The sequence below is a fragment of the Mytilus edulis genome, chromosome 6, assembly GCF_963676685.1.
Source record: "Mytilus edulis chromosome 6, xbMytEdul2.2, whole genome shotgun sequence".
NCBI classification, from domain to species: domain Eukaryota; kingdom Metazoa; phylum Mollusca; class Bivalvia; order Mytilida; family Mytilidae; genus Mytilus; species Mytilus edulis.
In genome coordinates, this window is record NC_092349.1 from 38,324,018 (window position 1) to 38,337,673 (window position 13,656).

General features: G+C 31.8%; 1 protein-coding gene across 4 annotated transcripts in view; it reads right to left on the reverse strand.

The window, feature by feature from the left end:
- Nucleotides 1-13,656, reverse strand: part of LOC139529071 (glutathione S-transferase 3, mitochondrial-like) — a 31,943-nt gene that overhangs the window by 8,767 nt on the left and 9,520 nt on the right. The window lies entirely within an intron of this gene.

The following is a 13,656-nucleotide window of genomic DNA, read 5'->3' on the forward strand; positions in this document are numbered from 1 at the left end:
TGTGGTCTGTGGCCTAAGAGGTGCATTTCAGCAAATTTAGAATTTTTACTTTGGCATCTTTTCTGAATGATCTATTGGTATTGATTTGTCAAACTATATGAGAAGAAATGATTTTGGCTTTCATTTGATAGAAATTTTGTGAAAAAGTCACTTTTCAGGTTAAATGCCTAAAATGTAGCTTTTTCACTTTTTTCACTATTTTTTCAAAAACAGCATGCTTAATTTCTCTCTGACAGTTTTTTTCTGATATCTATTTGTGTTTGTGGTATTTATTTCAGTTGTTTAACTTATTTGTGAACTCTGAACACAAAAAAAAGTAGATAAAAACATAAAAAGAGTACAAAATGTGCTGTTTTAATAGTCTAAGTCTAACGGTCAGTATACACAGCAGGTGAAATGTGAAGTTCTATGCACTTAAAAGTTGTATTCCAAAACAGATTGCACTGAACCTACATCAAAAACACTTATTACTGGTTGCTTAACCATTTCTGTTTCACAGACTACCTTTACTTTCTTCTGTTGGATAGCTAGTGGTTTAAATATTGGCCTTTTGAGGCTGACATTTCATTCAGTTTTTAAACAGTAAAGTTAATAAACTTTGCATCAGACCATACTGTCTGCATATATAGTTGAAAGTGACAGTCTTGTTACATCCAGGCTCCATGTTTTATCATATCTGAGCACAGATTTTAGCAAAAAGAAGTGTATCTCCATCTCCCATATCATTTATATGCTTTTAAATATGCAAATGTGGGGAACGGCCTAAACTGGCAATCTGTTTTTTTAAGCATAACATTGCTAAAGACCATTTTATCCACATGCGTTATGCTATTTGAAACTTATATTTCCATCAAAAGTACATTTATAACCTGTTAAAGTTTGTTTGATAACTTAACAACTTCAGAAAATTGTGGTAAGTGAAAAATATTACATTTGATATAAGGCCTCACCCTAATTGAAAACCTCTATTTTTTGGCACAGGCTCATATAAAATTAACTTCTGGCCATTTTGCATAAGTCTGATACATGAAATATGCTTTCTGTTGCTTTAAATAGATGTTAACTTATACATAGAGACATTAAAAAGTGTTAGTTTTGGTATCTTTTGGTTTTTAGAAGCTCAGATTTGATAGTTTTAATTGTTCTAATTCAACGCCACAATTCAGCACCCAAAATTCAGATATAAAAAATGCCACATTTTTTTTATTTGGTATCATATGGCTTTGAAACTTTGTAACCTGTTTTATAATATACTAAGCTTGAATCATGCCAAGTTTTATTAGAATTGGTCAAGTTTTAGGCCCCTAATAGGCCCAAGACCACAATTAATGACCCCGCTTTTCGTTGTCCACGAATATAGTTCCTTTTAATTAGAGTGTATTTTTCCTTAATTTTTTTTCTTTCCTTTCCTCACTCATTCCTTAAATCTTTTTGGGTGGAAATGAAAGAAGAGAGGTCAAATAAATTTTTGGAGGTTGTATTTTAACTGATTTTGATATGGAATGAGTGATTAGGTCAAGTGCAAAAAGGTGATATTTACAGTTTTCGGAACATCTCTTGACTTGTCAATAGGGGTATGGATGTGTATTGGCTAAATTTGTAAAAGTGATTGCTTCAATCTTTCTGAATTTTGAATATATATTTGGACTAGGACAATACATTACACACACAAAAAATTGGACAAAAGTGCATGGTGCAATTTTTTTAATGATGCAAAAGGTTATAAAGAACTGATAGAGGAATTAATTGTGGTCTGTGGCCAACAAGCGTTTTAAATCAAGGCATTTTTGCATTGAAGCGTCTATATGATTCGGAATCAAGAATATTAAACATAATGCCTTGCCACACGATTTGTGTTATGTGCAAGGGTGATATTTGAAAATAAAAAATCTGAAACATCTTTCAACCCACTGAATGCACCTTGATTGGCTTTGTCTTTTACCTCTGTTCCTATTTAAAGGATAAAATCTTTGAGTAAAAAGGGTCTGATTCGTGCTTTGAAATCAATCTACTTTGTCTTTACTTCGAACAGGTTGGGCACAGCCACAAGTCAGAAAATGTTGGATACGTAAATTCCCTGCTTTCAGGGATCCTCCCTGAATTTTGGTGTAAACAAGACTAGTTTAAATGTGTTTTTATTTTTAAATTTATGGTATGAAATTTACCAAAGGGCACGTTTTAAGTTATAACTGCATCAGTGATCATCAGTTGAATTAGTTAATATTCAAAGTATTCTAGGAACAACAAAACATGAATAAGTGAAGCCTTGTTTTTTCTAGAACTCGAAAAAACATACAAATCTTTTGTTTAGGAGTTAATTGACCAAGCTGCATGATCCAGGTATAACTGAATTATGTTCACTTCTATTGAAAAATTTTATTCATTGAATTTTAATTCCCAAGTCATTAACATATCGTTTTGTCATCTCAAAATTGATGCTCAAGGTATGAATTGGTGAACACAGGAATTGTTTTGTTGTGAGTTATGCATCAAATTAGAAGACTTGAAATAAGCTTGATTTTTAACTGATTAAACCAACTTGCTTTCATTAAACATTGTTATCACATGAAGAATGTGTGCTTTTGTAGATTTCATACCATTAAATGAAAAGGAAAAAAGGAGGTCCCTGTATACAGTTTTTAACACCAGAAAACTGGGGTGTACACTGAAAACAGGGAATACCCCACTTTTAATGACTTATCTTACCTGTTGAATTTTGTAAAAATTCAATATAGAAAAATTATATCAAGAAATAAAATAAAATAATTTACCTACCTACCTATCTACCCATACCCTGATAACCTCAGTAGGGGAGGGGAAACACAGATAGTTTTAATGTTGGCCCTATACTTTGTACTAAAGAATGTTACCTAAAAGATTTTTTTTTAATAGTTTATAGTATTAAAATTGGATTAAACTGATACTTATTAGGTTTTTCCACCTTTCCGTGGAAAGACCTATTGGATTTCTTCTGATTATTATTATTAGGTCTTTCAACCTTTTCGGTTGAAAGACCTATAGGTTTTGTTCTGATTATTAGGTCTTTTCACCTTTCCGTGGAAAGACCTATTGAATTTGTTCTGATTATTAGGTCTTTCCACTTTTCCGTGGAAAGACCTATTGATTTTGTTCTGATTATTATTATTTTTCTTCTTCCGCCTAAATTTGTTTCTTGCGTAGTTTTGTTGTTTAATACGTTGTCGCTTAAATATTTGGAATATGATATTGTTTAGTTTATACGCTTTAAAAATTTACAACCGCGTAACAAAATACTTTACGTTGTAAGAGTTATCTCCCAAAACACTGTTTTCCTTGTGGCCACTACTCCTTCGCAACCGTTAAACATTACGACAAATTTATTTTACCAAATTGCTCGTTACATCTTCAGGATTAGGATATTCATTTGGACCGAAGCTTTACGGAGACTCCATATGAGAATTATTCCCCCTTTTCCATTTAATTAAGTGATATGCATTTCTAAATGGTAAACCATAAGTGATAAAGACATAGGTCTTCAGATTTGAGGTCCTTGGTCCAAAAAAATAAAAATGAGGTCAAGGTCAAAGGTCAAGGTCATATTCTAAATTTTGATTTTGGCTTATTTTCATTTATTTTCAAATACCTTATGAGATTTCGACAAAAAAAAATTCATAAATTGTTAGTTGCGACATGTCCTTACTTGTATATTTTGGTTGGAAGGGTGCGCAGACAATAAATGGGAGTTTTTGCCCGTCTTACATTTAGAATTACGCGTAAAGTGATATAACTCATCAACCAAACATATTAAAGACCTAGGGTCTTTTGATTTAAGGTCCTTGGTTTGTGACCTTGAAATTGAGGTCAAGGTCATAGGTTAATATGACGTTCTAGATTTTGACCTTTGCTTTAAATTCATATAGATACATCATAAAGCCATAGGAACTAACATTTAAACTGATTTTTCATATTTCAATATCAAAATAGATCTTTACTAGTGGAAAGACCTACAATTGTTCTCTGAACAATTGGTTTTTAATTATTAGGTCTTTCAACCTTTCAGTTGAAAGACCTATAGGGTTTGTTCTGATTATTATTAGGTCTTTCCACCTTTCCGTGGAAAGACCTATTGAATTTGTTCTGATTATTATTAGGTCTTTCAACCTTTCAGTTGAAAGACCTATAGGGTTTGTTCTGATTATTAGGTCTTTCAACCTTTCTGTTGAAAGACCTATTGTATTTGTTCTGATTATTAGGTCTTTCAACCTTTCAGGTGAAAGACCTATAGGGTTTGTTCTGATTATTAGGTCTTTCAACCTTTCTGTTGAAAGACCTATTGTATTTGTTCTGATTATTATTATTATTATTATTATTATTATTATTTTTTTTTTTTTTTTTCTTCCGCCAACTTTTTTTTCCTTCGCTGTTTTTTTGTTTCACAAGATGTCGCTTAGATATTTGGTATATGATATCGAACAGTTAATGCGCTTCTGAAACTGACACCGCGTAACAAAAACCTTTACCTTGTAAGAGTTATCTCCCCAAACACTGTTTTTCTTGTGGCCACTACTTCTTCGCAACCGTATAAGAAACCGACAAATTTATTTTTCCAAATTGCTCGTTATATCCTTAGGATGTTCTGTTTCATTTCAACGGAAGCTATCCGGAGACTCCATATGAGAGTTATCCCCCCTTTTACCGTATAAATCGTTAAATAAGCCGCAGGTTTTTTTCTCTGTCTTTGTCCCTGCGTGTTATACTCGGGTGCGTGTTATGTAAGTATTATTTTCTGTTTTCAGGACGACGGTGAAAGAAAAAAATATCTGGATTTGTTTTCTGGAGACAGTCAGATTGTCAAGTGCTTGCAGTGACTTGATAAATTGTTAATGTTGCATATTTTGTTATGAATAAATAAATATATTAACTAAATCGTTTGTTTTTATTTCATTCAATCATTGTTGGTTTACAGGAAGTCGATAACCATGTGTTTAGTGTTCATTTCGTAAACAAAGAAAGATAACTGTGTCCATACAGGATATTAATTGTGTATTTATCATAAATATGTAGTTATAAGTTGATTTAATGTGTTTTAATATAAAATTTTCTAATGAAATAATAAAGAAAGTGATTGTGTGTCTTGCCAATATTACAAGTTTCTTTAAATGACGATGGTGATGCATGTGCTTAAATCGACACTTTAAAGTGCTTCATAAACAAAGAGAGATAATCGTGTTTGAGAAGAGGTACCAAACAGGATAAAATACTGAAGAGTAACTGTTTGTCGTTTTATTGTGTTTCAAAACGAAATATCTTTACGAAATATTATTGGATGTTTAACTAAAAAAAAAAGAATACTAATTTTTATAATTTAATCTGTTAAAACATTTATTTATTGCCGTCTTCTTTTAATCCCCCTTGTCATTGCTCATAACACTTTCATTTGAAAATAGACAATGACTTGCAAAAAGTAAATTGTTTTGTTTGTTGTATTCATCCAAATTAAAATTGAAAAATGTTTGTTACGTTCAGAACTTCAACTTTTATTTTATAGACAACAATAAAATTCTTAAGATTGATTTAATTAAAAAAAAATCTTGACTTTTGGGTGAACAGTTTTCACACGTGGGTACAGGTAAGTAGGTCATAATCAAGGTAAACAATGGCAGTTTTATGGCTTGGGTGACCTTTCATGCATACATTTTTAAGATTAATTTAAATCCTTAATGCCAATTCAAACAATAAACAAGCAATCAATACCATACTAATTTTAATCAAAACAACAAGGTTCAATGGACACCCAAGCTGTCAACACATGGCCATTCTTGACAAAAAACATCAAACGAAACTGGCATAATTAAAACAATGAGAAAAGTATAATTATTTTATTACGATTTTTTATTTTAATATGACACAAATAAATATATTCAAAAATACTCTCAACTTTCTCACCAATCTGAAAATAGAAATGAAACAAATTACGGTGTGAGTTACAAAAGGAGAAAATATTCATGACACTATCAGGTCAGTAGAATAAATATACGTTTTCTTCAGTGTGCGCTTAATATTCAGGTGCGTTTTATGTAAGGACAAAAACAATCTTCCCCCCAAAAAACGGCCGTGCGGCTTATAAAACGATGCGCTTTAAATTCGAAAATATACGGTATATATGATATCAGTGATATGCATTTCTAACTGGTAAACTATAAGTGATAGAGACCTAGGGTCTTTTCATTTAAGATCCTTGGTCCAAAAAAATGAAAATTAGGTCAAGGTCAAAGGTCAAGGTCAAATTCTTAATTTTGATTTTGGCTTATTTTCACCTTTTTTCATTAACCTTATAAGATATCGACAATTTCTTTTTACTAAATTGTTAGTTGCGACATGTCGTAACTTATAAATTTTGGTTGCGAGGGTGCGTAAACAATAAAAGGGAGTTTTCGCCCCTCTTATATTAAGAATTATGCGTAAAGTGATTTTACTCATGAACCATACATATTAAGGAACTAGTGTCTTTTTATTTGAGATGTTTAGTCTATGACCTTGAAATTGAGGTCAAGGTCATAGGTAAATTGGACGTTCTAGATTTTGACCTTTGCTTAAAATTCATATTTATACATCATTAAGCCATAGGAACTGACATTTTCAACTGAATTTTAATATTTTCATATCTAAATAGATCCTTATTGGTTGAAAGACCTTCAATTGTTCTTTGAACAATTGGTTTTTAATTATTATTATTATTATTTTTTTTTTTTTTCTTCCGCCAACTTTTTTTTCCTTCGCTGTTTTTTTGTTTCACAAGATATCGCTTAGATATAAGTTAAATGATATCGAACAGTTAATATGCTTCTGAAACTGACACCGCGTAACAAAAAACTTTACCTTGTAAGAGTTATCTCCCTGAACACTGTTTTTCTTGTGGCCACTACTCCTTCGCGACCGTATAAGAAACCGACAAATTTATTTATCCAAATTGCTCGTTATATCCTTAGGATGTTCTGTTTCATTTCAACCGAAGCTATCCGGAAACTCCATATGAGAGTTATCCCCCCTTTTATATATGATATCAGTGATATGCATTTCTAACTGGTAAACTATAAGTGATAGAGACCTAGGGTCTTTTGATTTAAGATCCTTGGTCCAAAAAAATGAAAATTAGGTCAAGGTCAAAGGTCAAGGTCAAATTCTAAATTTTGATTTTGGCTTATTTTCACTTATTCTCATTAACTTTATAAGATTTCGACAAATTCTTTTTACTAAATTGTTAGTTGCGACATGTCGTAACTTAAAATTTTTGATTGGAAGGGTGCGTAGACAATAAACAGGAGTTTTTGCCCCTCTTATATTTAGAATTATGCGTAAAGTGATATTACTCATGAACCATACATACTACTGACCTAGGGTCTTTTGATTTGGGATCCTTGGTTTATGACCTTGAAATTGGGGTCAAGGTCATAGGTTAATTGGACGTTCTAGATTTTGACCTTTGCTCCAAATTCATATTTTCATATCATAAAGCCAAAGCAACTGACATTTTCAACTGAATCTTAATATTTTCATATCAAAATAGATCCTTATTGGTTGAAAGACCTTCAATTGTTCTTTGAACAATTGGTTTTTAATTATTATTATTATTATTATTTTTTTTTTTTCTTTTCTTCCGCCAACTTTTTTTTCCTTCGCTGTTTTTTTGTTTCACAAGATGTCGCTTAGATATTTGGTATATGATATCGAACAGTTAATGCGCTTCTGAAACTGACACCGCGTAACAAAAACCTTTACCTTGTAAGAGTTATCTCCCCAAACACTGTTTTTCTTGTGGCCACTACTACTTCGCAACCGTATAAGAAACCGACAAATTTATTTTTCCAAATTGCTCGTTATATCCTTAGGATGTTCTGTTTCATTTCAACGGAAGCTATCCAGAGACTCCATATGAGAGTTATCCCCCCTTTTATATATGATATCAGTGATATGCATTTCTAACTGGTAAACTATAAGTGATAGAGACCTAGGGTCTTTTGATTTAAGATCCTTGGTCCAAAAAAATGAAAATTAGGTCAAGGTCAAAGGTCAAGGTCAAATTCTTAATTTTGATTTTGGCTTATTTTCAACTTTTTTCATTAACCTTATAAGATATCGACAATTTCTTTTTACTAAATTGTTAGTTGCGACATGTCGTAACTTATAAATTTTGGTTGCGAGGGTGCGTAAACAATAAAAGGGAGTTTTCGCCCCTCTTATATTAAGAATTATGCGTAAAGTGATTTTACTCATGAACCATACATATTAAGGAACTAGTGTCTTTTTATTTGAGATGTTTAGTCTATGACCTTGAAATTGAGGTCAAGGTCATAGGTAAATTGGACGTTCTAGATTTTGACCTTTGCTTAAAATTCATATTTATACATCATTAAGCCATAGGAACTGACATTTTCAACTGAATTTTAATATTTTCATATCTAAATAGACCCTTATTGGTTGAAAGACCTTCAATTGTTCTTTGAACAATTGGTTTTTAATTAGGTCTTTCAACCTTTCTGTTGAAAGACCTATTGTATTTGTTCTGATTATTAGGTCTTTCAACCTTTCTGTTGAAAGACCTATTGTATTTGTTCTGATTATTAGGTCTTTCAACCTTTCAGTTGAAAGACCTATAGGGTTTGTTCTGATTATTATTATTATTTTTTTTTTTTTTCTTCCGCCAACTTTTTTTTCCTTCGCTGTTTTTTTGTTTCACAAGATGTCGCTTAGATATTTGGTATATTATATCGAACAGTTAATGCGCTTCTGAAACTGACACCGCGTAACAAAAACCTTTACCTTGTAAGAGTTATCTCCCCAAACACTGTTTTTCTTGTGGCCACTAAGGCTTCGCAACCGTATAAGAAACCGACAAATTTATTTTTCCAAATTGCTCGTTATATGCTCAGGATGTTCTGTTTCATTTTGACCGAAGCTATCCGGAGACTCCATATGAGAGTTATCCCCCCTTTTATATATGATATAAGTGATATGCATTTCTAACTGGTAAACCATAAGTGATAGAGACCTAGGGTCTTTTGATTTTAGATCCTTGGTCTAAAAAAACGAAAATTAGGTCAAGGTCAAAGGTCAAGGTCAAATTTTAAATTTTGATTTTTCCTTATTTTCACTTATTTTCAATTACATAATAAGATTTCGACAAATTATTTTTACTAAATTGTTAGTTGCGACATGTTGTTACTTATAAATTTTGGTAACAAGGGTGCGTAGACAATAAATGGGAGTTTTCGCCCCTCTTATATTTAGAATTATGCGTAAAGTGATATTATTCATGAACCATACATAATACAGACCTAGGGTCTTTTGATTTGGGATCCTATGTTTATGACCTTGAAATTGAGGTCAAGGTCAAAGGTAAATTGGACGTTCTAGATTTTGACCTTTGGTCGAAATTCATTTTTATACATCATAAAGCCATAGGAACTGACATTTTCAACTGAATCTTTATATTTTCATATCAAAATACATCCCTATTGGTTGAAAGACCTTCAATTGTTCTATGAACAATTGGTTTTTAATTATTATTATTATTATTATTATTATTTTTTTTTTTTTTTTTTTTCTTCCGCCAACTTTTTTTTCCTTCGCTGTTTTTTTGTTTCACAAGATGTCGCTTAGATATTTGGTATATGATATCGAACAGTTAATGCGCTTCTGAAACTGACACCGCGTAACAAAAACCTTTACCTTGTAAGAGTTATCTCCCCAAACACTGTTTTTCTTGTGGCCACTACTACTTCGCAACCGTATAAGAAACCGACAAATTTATTTTTCCAAATTGCTCGTTATATCCTTAGGATGTTCTGTTTCATTTCAACGGAAGCTATCCGGAGACTCCATATGAGAGTTATCCCCCCTTTTATATATGATATCAGTGATATGCATTTCTAACTGGTAAACTATAAGTGATAGAGACCTAGGGTCTTTTGATTTAAGATCCTTGGTCCAAAAAAATGAAAATTAGGTCAAGGTTAAAGGTCAAGGTCAAATTCTTAATTTTGATTTTGGCTTATTTTCACCTTTTTTCATTAACCTTATAAGATATCGACAATTTCTTTTTACTAAATTGTTAGTTGCGACATATCGTAACTTATAAATTTTGGTTGCGAGGGTGCGTAAACAATAAAAGGGAGTTTTCGCCCCTCTTATATTAAGAATTATGCGTAAAGTGATTTTACTCATGAACCATACATATTAAGGAACTAGTGTCTTTTTATTTGAGATGTTTAGTCTATGACCTTGAAATTGAGGTCAAGGTCATAGGTTAATTGGACGTTCTAGATTTTGAACTTTGCTCGAAATTCATATTTCTACATCATAAAGCCATAGGACTTGACATTTTCAACTGAATTTTAATATTTTCATATCAAAATAGATCCTTTTTGGTTGAAAGACCTTCAATTGTTCTCTGAACAATTGGTTTTTAATTATTAGGTCTTTCAACCTTTCAGGTGAAAGACCTATAGGGTTTGTTCTGATTATTATTATTATTATTATTTTTTTTTTTTTTTTTCTTCCGCCAACTTTTTTTTTCTTCGCTGTTTTTTTGTTTCACAAGATATCGCTTAGATATAAGGTAAATGATATCGAACAGTTAATACGCTCCTGAAACTGACACCGCGTAACAAAAAACTTTACCTTGTAAGAGTTATCTCCCCGAACACTGTTTTTCTTGTGGCCACTACTCCTTCACAACCGTATAAGAAACCGACAAATTTTTTTTTCCAAATTGCTCGTTATATCCTTAGGATGTTCTGTTTCATTTCAACCGAAGCTATCCGGAGACTCCATATGAGAGTTATCCCCCCTTTTATATATGATATCAGTGATATGCATTTCTAACTGGTAAACTATAAGTGATAGAGACCTAGGGTCTTTTGATTTAAGAACCTTGGTCAAAAAAAATGAAAATTAGGTCAAGGTCAAAGGTCAAGGTCAAATTCTAAATTTTGATTTTGGCTCATTTTCACCTATTCTCATTAACTTTATAAGATTTCGACAAATTCTTTTTACTAAATTGTCAGTTGCGACATGTCGTAACTTAAAATTTTTGATTGGAAGGGTGCGTAGACAATAAACGGGAGTTTTCGCCCCTCTTATATTTAGAATTATGAGTAAAGTGATAGTACTCATGAACCATACATACTACTGACCTAGGGTCTTTTGATTTGGGATCCTTGGTTTATGACCTTGAAATTGGAGTCAAGGTCATAGGTTAATTGGGTGTTCTAGATTTTGACCTTTGCTCGAAATTCATATTTTCATATCATAAAGCCATAGCAACTAACATTTTCAACTGAATCTTAATATTTTCATATCAAAATAGATCCTTATTGGTTGAAAGACCTTCAATTGTTCTTTGAACAATTGGTTTTTAATTATTATTATTATTATTATTATTTTTTTTTTTTTTTTTCTTCCGCCAACTTTTTTTTCCTTCGCTGTTTTTTTGTTTCACAAGATGTCGCTTAGATATTTGGTATATGATATCGAACAGTTAATGCGCTTCTGAAACTGACACCGCGTAACAAAAACCTTTACCTTGTAAGAGTTATCTCCCCAAACACTGTTTTTCTTGTGGCCACTACTACTTCGCAACCGTATAAGAAACCGACAAATTTATTTTTCCAAATTGCTCGTTATATCCTTAGGATGTTCTGTTTCATTTCAACGGAAGCTATCCGGAGACTCCATATGAGAGTTATCCCCCCTTTTATATATGATATCAGTGATATGCATTTCTAACTGGTAAACTATAAGTGATAGAGACCTAGGGTCTTTTGATTTAAGATCCTTGGTCCAAAAAAATGAAAATTAGGTCAAGGTCAAAGGTCAAGGTCAAATTCTTAATTTTGATTTTGGCTTATTTTCACTTTTTTTCATTAATTTTATAAGATATCGACAATTTTTTTTTACTAAATTGTTAGTTGCGACATGTCGTAACTTACAAATTTTGGTTGCGAGGGTGCGTCAACAATAAAAGGGAGTTTTCGCCCCTCTTATATTAAGAATTATGCGTAAAGTGATTTTACTCATGAACCATACATATTAAGGAACTAGTGTCTTTTTATTTGAGATGTTTAGTCTATGACCTTGAAATTGAGGTCAAGGTCATAGGTAAATTGGACGTTCTAGATTTTGACCTTTGTTTGAAATTCATATTTATACATCATTAAGCCATAGGAACTGATATTTTCAACTGAATTTTAATATTTTCATATCTAAATAGACCCTTATTGGTTGAAAGACCTTCAATTGTTCTTTGAACAATTGGTTTTTAATTATTATTATTATTATTATTTTTTTTTTTTTTTTTCTTCCGCCAACTTTTTTTTCCTTCGCTGTTTTTTTGTTTCACAAGATGTCGCTTAGATATTTGGTATATGATATCGAACAATTAATGCGCTTTTGAAACTGACACCGCATAACAAAAACCTTTACCTTGTAAGAGTTATCTCCCCAAACACTGTTTTTCTTGTGGCCACTACTACTTCGCAACCGTATAAGAAACCGACAAATTTATTTTTCCAAATTGCTCGTTTTATCCTTAGGATGTTCTGTTTCATTTCAACGGAAGCTATCCGGAGACTCCATATGAGAGTTATCCCCCCTTTTATATATGATATCAGTGATATGCATTTCTAACTGGTAAACTATAAGTGATAGAGACCTAGGGTCTTTTGATTTAAGATCCTTGGTCCAAAAAAATGAAAATTAAGTCAAGGTCAAAGGTCAAGGTCAAATTCTTAATTTCGATTTTGGCTTATTTTCACCTTTTTTCATTAACCTTATAAGATATCGACAATTTCTTTTTACTAAATTGTTAGTTGCGACATGTCGTAACTTATAAATTTTGGTTGCGAGGGTGCGTAAACAATAAAAGGGAGTTTTCGCCCCTCTTATATTAAGAATTATGCGTAAAGTGATTTTACTCATGAACCATACATATTAAGGAACTAGTGTCTTTTTATTTGAGATGTTTAGTCTATGACCTTGAAATTGAGGTCAAGGTCATAGGTAAATTGGACGTTCTAGATTTTGACCTTTGCTTAAAATTCATATTTATACATCATTAAGCCATAGGAACTGACATTTTCAACTGAATTTTAATATTTTCATATCTAAATAGATCCTTATTGGTTGAAAGACCTTCAATTGTTCTTTGAACAATTGGTTTTTAATTATTATTATTTTTTTTTTTTTTTTTCTTCCGCCAACTTTTTTTTCCTTCGCTGTTTTTTTGTTTCACAAGATATCGCTTAGATATAAGGTAAATGATATCGACCAGTTAATACGCTTCTGAAACTGACACCGCGTAACAAAAAACTGTACCTTGTAAGAGTTATCTCCCCGAACACTGTTTTTCTTGTGGCCACTACTCCTTCGCAACCGTATAAGAAACTGACAAATTTATTTTTCCAAATTGCTCGTTATATCCTTAGGATGTTCTGTTTCATTTCAACCGAAGCTATCCGGAGACTCCATATGAGAGTAATCCCCCCTTTTATATATGATATCAGTGATATGCATTTCTAACTGGTAAACTATAAGTGATAGAGACCTAGGGTCTTTTGATTTAAGATCCTTGGTCCAAAAAAATGAAAATTAGGTCAAGGTCAACGGTCAAGGTCAAAT